Raw genomic sequence first — 5,840 nt, forward strand, 5'->3', positions numbered from 1 at the left:
CTTGATGCCAGTACCATGGGATGACCACCAAGAAGGGCAGCAGCACTGTAGTGAAGTCAACCAGAGTCCAGAGTGCTACAGAGGGCAGAGCTGGAGTGATGACCCAAGCCCTCTGGAAGAGCCCAAGTGCATGACCATGAGTGCATCTCAGACACTGAAACAAGAAGCTGTGAAGTTGAGGTTGCTTTGACAACCCTGAGATGTTAGATGCGCCAGAGCCATGGGATACCTGCTGAGGAAAGCTGCTAACAGGGAGTGGAACCAGCCCGAGAGAAGGAATTGTATTGCAGCCAACAAAGCTGAAAGAAGTTGGACATCAGACATGGAGATGCAGAGTTTGGAGTTTGCCCAGCTAATTTTTGGTCTTGCTTTGGTCCAGTATTTCCTCACTATGAAGGTTTGAAGTGGTAATGTACACCCTGTGATGTTGGAGGTATGTGATCTGCCTTTTTGTTTTGATTTTATAGAGGATTACTGTAAAGAGATTGCATGAATCTCAGAAAAGACTTTGAACTTTGGACTTTGAACAGTGTTAAGATTGCTATAGACTCTGGGGACTTTTGAAGTTGGACTAAATGTATTTTGCATTATTCTATGACTAGATATGTGCCAGTCCTGCCCCCACCCCATAGATTCATGTGTTTGAACAAGCCTTTGAGGGCCAGGGTGTGGAATGTGATGGTTTGAATATGTTTGACCCAGGGAGTGGCACTATTAGGAGGTGTGGCCTTGTTGGAGAAAGTGTGTCACTGTGGGGGGTGGGTTATCAGTGGCCTTCCTCCTAACTGCCTGGAAGCTAGTCTTCTCCTGTTTGCCTTCGGAACAAAATATAGAACTCGAAACTCCTCCAGCGCTATGTCTGCTTGGACACTGCCATGCTTCCTGCCTTGATGATAATGGACTGAACCACCAATCCTGAAGTTGGACGCTTTCATCTATGACGCAGCTGTCTTGAACTACAAGGCCGGGAGGGATGAAGGCTGTAAACTGGTGACCATTGGGAGCGGGTACATCTTTGCCACCACAGGCTATGGAATTGCTCTGCAGAAGGGCTCACCCTGGAAGAGGCAGATTGACCTCGCTCTGCTCCAGTTTGTTGGTGACGGTGAGATGGAAGAGCTGGAGACACTGTGGCTTACGGGCATCTGCCACAACGAGAAGAATGAGGTGATGAGCAGCCAGCTGGACATCGACAACATGGCAGGAGTTTTCTACATGCTGGCTGCAGCTATGGCCCTCAGCCTCATCACCTTCATCTGGGAGCACCTCTTCTACTGGAAGCTGAGCTTCTGCTTCACAGGCGTGTGTTCTGACCGGCCCGGGCTGCTCTTCTCCATCAGCAGGGGCATCTACAGTTGCATCCATGGAGTGCACATTGAAGAAAAGAAGAAGTCTCCAGACTTCAATCTGACTGGGTCACAGAGCAACATGCTAAAGCTTCTCCGCTCAGCTAAAAACATCTCCAACATGTCCAACATGAACTCCTCGCGAATGGACTCACCCAAAAGAGCTGCTGACTTCATCCAAAGAGGCTCACTTATTGTGGACATGGTTTCAGACAAGGGAAATTTGATATACTCAGATAACAGGTCCTTTCAAGGGAAGGACAGTATATTTGGAGAAAACATGAATGAACTGCAAACATTTGTGGCCAACAGGCACAAGGATAGTCTCAGTAACTATGTGTTTCAGGGACAGCATCCTCTCACTCTCAATGAGTCCAACCCCAACACAGTGGAGGTGGCTGTCAGCACTGAATCCAAAGGGAACTTCCGACCCCGGCAGCTTTGGAAGAAATCCATGGAGTCTCTACGCCAGGATTCTCTAAACCAGAACCCAGTCTCCCAGAGGGATGAGAAGACTGCAGAGAATAGGACCCACTCCCTAAAGAGTCCTAGGTATCTTCCAGAAGAGGTAGCCCATTCTGACATTTCTGAAACCTCAAGCCGGGCCACATGCCACAGGGAGCCAGATAATAATAAGAACCACAAGACCAAGGATAACTTCAAAAGGTCAATGGCCTCTAAATACCCCAAGGACTGTAGTGAGGTTGAACGTACCTACGTGAAAACCAAAGCAAGTTCTCCCAGGGATAAGATCTACACCATCGATGGTGAGAAGGAGCCCAGCTTCCACTTAGATCCTCCACAGTTCATTGAAAACATAGTCTTGCCTGAGAATGTGGACTTCCCAGATACCTACCAAGATCACAATGAGAATTTCCGCAAGGGGGACTCCACACTGCCCATGAACAGGAACCCACTACACAATGAAGATGGGCTTCCCAACAATGACCAGTATAAACTCTATGCCAAGCACTTTACCTTGAAAGACAAGGGTTCCCCACATAGTGAGGGCAGTGATCGATATCGGCAGAACTCCACGCATTGCAGAAGCTGCCTCTCAAACCTGCCCACCTACTCAGGCCACTTTACCATGAGATCTCCTTTCAAGTGTGATGCCTGTCTGCGGATGGGGAACCTCTATGACATTGATGAAGACCAGATGCTTCAGGAGACAGGCAACCCAGCTACTCGTGAGGAGGCCTACCAGCAGGACTGGTCACAGAACAACGCCCTCCAGTTCCAGAAGAACAAGCTAAAGATTAATCGACAGCACTCCTATGATAACATTCTCGACAAACCCAGGGAGATAGACCTTAGCAGGCCCTCTCGTAGCATAAGCCTCAAGGACAGGGAAAGGCTACTGGAGGGCAACTTATACGGGAGCCTGTTCAGTGTCCCCTCAAGCAAACTCTTGGGGAACAAAAGCTCCCTTTTCCCCCAAGGTCTGGAGGACAGCAAGAGGAGCAAATCTCTCTTGCCAGACCATACCTCTGATAATCCTTTCCTCCACACGTACGGGGATGACCAACGCTTAGTTATTGGGAGATGTCCCTCGGACCCTTACAAACACTCATTGCCATCACAGGCAGTAAATGACAGCTATCTTCGGTCATCCTTGAGGTCAACAGCATCATATTGCTCCAGGGACAGTCGGGGCCACAGTGATGTGTATATTTCAGAGCATGTTATGCCTTATGCTGCAAATAAGAATAACATGTACTCTACCCCCAGGGTTTTAAATTCCTGCAGCAATAGACGTGTGTACAAGAAAATGCCTAGTATTGAATCTGATGTCTAAGATCTTCCATCAGTGTTTATCTATAAGGAAACATGTAGAATGGCCAACATTATAGAGGGTAAACGTTGGATGTCCAATAGCACCCTACTAGGAGGAAGAGGATATAGGGAGGTATTTTTTTGTTGGCTCTTTTGCACATGGCTCCATGCCATAATCTTCCACTCAAGGAATCTTATGAGGTATGTGCTGAGCACAGCACATACCAGATAGGTGAATCCTTAACCAAAAACAAATGAATACATGTGGGCAGGTCTCCCAGACATGGTGACTGGGTATGGCGGCAATAATGGTGCATCAGACGGTGATGGTTATATTGTGGTTGCCTATATTCCAAATTCCATGAAGATCAATCCACCATGTAACTTCCCCATCAGAAATGCCTCACAGTTTCTCTAATACAGAATAAGCAATATGGTATGCATGTAAGTCTGACCCAGACAATAAGACAGTTAAGAATGCATCTGCACTGTAATAAGATTGACATGTGCAAGGTTTAAGAAGTTTGGCTTGTAACAGTTCTCAGCTTTCTTGTTATGCCTTCCATTACAACCCTGGATCAGCCCCCACAAACTCCAGGTTCCCCCCCAAAGAATAGCAAATCAGTGTGTTTGTGGTACCTACACTACTTTCATTGTAGTCTTCCCCCAAGACACACCTGGAACAAATAGCCACAGGGACTCTCAGGTGGAGAACTGTAAGAATCTCTTTGGATGTTAATGTGTGTGTATCTCTCACCCTCAGCTTCAGTGGTCTTGTTCGGAGCTGCATAAACACTTTTATGTCTTCGAAAAAAAAAAATCAGAACTAGAAAGGAAAACATAACTGTAGGTATGGAGGAAATCCAAAGAGTCATAATAAACTTTTAAAACCTGTACTTGACAAAAAGGAAAATCTAAAAGAAATTGATAATTTTCTCCATAGATAACACTTACCAAAGTTAAAGCAAGGTCCGGTGAACAACTGAAATAGACCTATAGCACCTAATAAAACAGAAGCAGTTATTTAAAAGACTTTCAACACCCAACACCCCCCACCCTCCAAAAAAGCTCAGGGCCAGGAAGTTTTAGCACAGAATTCTACCAGACTTTTAAAGAAGTATTCATTCTAATACTCCTCAAATTGTTTCACAAAAATAAAAACAGAAGGAACATTGTGCCCTTGTGCACTTTCCTACATCATCATCTATAACTTTTGAATATCTTCTACATGTTTCTTGTGTGTACTGGTCTTAGAAGTACAGTTGGTTGTCATAGGAACCAAGAAAATGTTAGAGGTTTGATAGCTATAGTTAACTTTCTGCATCCATGGATGCCGTTTTCCATTAAAATAGTTAGGAAAAAATACAACTGCACTAAACATGTACAGATGTTTACTGTCATTCATTACATCCCAAAAGAATGCAATGTAACAATTATTTGGTCTTATAGGTAATCTAAGGATGACTTAAAGCACAGCAGAAAATTGCATAAATTATAGGTCAATATTATGCCACTATCTACAAGAGACTTGAACATTTAAGGGTTTTGGTATCTGTAAAAGTTCTGGATCCAGTTCCCTGAGAAGTGACCATATTGCTAACTTGCATCCAAAGAGTTTCCCTACTTCTCCAGTCCTGTTGTAGATTATTGTTATTTACGGAGCCTCAGAGATGCTACTCAACAATATGGATTGCATGTATGTAGTAACTTGCTTCTATAAAAGGGAAAACATTAAACATGGAGCATGATCTCTTCAGGGCTCAGTTAAACCAAATCTGTGATATTTCAGTTTCTCTCTGTGTCTCTGTCTGTGTCCCTTTCCTTTGCCCCCACTCCCCTGCTTGCTTATACTGAAGAAGGAATCTGACATATTACTAGGGCCCCAATGTGGATATATATAAGAAACCTTCATTGTAACAATCCATGGGAAAATGAAGTTTGCCAGGCAACTGTGAGCAATGATCAGAAATCCCTTAATCTTTGTCCATCTTAAAATGTAATTTCATGACAAACCTTGAGCGAAAACCTAATTTGTTTTATTCACTTCTGCTTGCTTATTTTAAGACAGCTTCTCCCTCTCCCTTTCCCCCTCCCTACCCCCTCCTCTTCCCCCTGCTTTAGATTCATGATCCTTATGCCTTATCCTCTGAGTGTTGAGGCATGAGCCAAGGCACTAGGCCACCACCACATTCTTGATGCATATAAACTGAGAGAAACTGTTGTTCCTAGTTGTTACATTTAGGAGCAAATTCTTTAAAAGCAAACCAGAAGAAGAACAATATCAACTAACTGGACCACGCAGACCTCCCAGGAACTAAACCACCAACCAAAGAGTATACATGGAGGGAGCCAGGACACATATGTAGCAGAGGATGACCTTGTCTGATGTCAATGGGAGGGGAGGGAGGCTGATGCCCCAGCATAAGGGGGATGCTAGGGAGTGAGGTGGGAAAGGGTGAATAGGTGGAGGAGCACCCTCACAGAAGCAAAGGGAAGAGAGGGAGAGGGGATGGAATGGGGGGTTTTGTGGAGGGGTTCTCAGGAACGGGGATAGCATTTGAAATGTAAACAAATAAAATGATTAATAAAAAACTTAATTTAATTTAGAAAAGGAAAAGGTAATTACCACAACCAATTACTTTTCCCTTTTTTTTTTTTTTTTGCCAATTTTAATCTTTACCTACTGTAAAAGCTTAGTCCTCCAGTTCATGGGTTCAT

The 5,840-nt window shown here is 44.4% G+C and overlaps 1 pseudogene; it reads left to right on the top strand.

Annotated features, from left to right (window-relative positions):
* On the top strand, window positions 918–3,561 carry Gm7328 (predicted gene 7328; annotated as a pseudogene).
* The last annotated feature ends 2,279 nt before the right edge of the window (window positions 3,562–5,840 follow it).

The sequence above is a fragment of the Mus musculus genome, chromosome 8 (assembly GCF_000001635.26).
Source record: "Mus musculus strain C57BL/6J chromosome 8, GRCm38.p6 C57BL/6J".
Taxonomy (NCBI): Eukaryota; Metazoa; Chordata; class Mammalia; order Rodentia; family Muridae; genus Mus; species Mus musculus.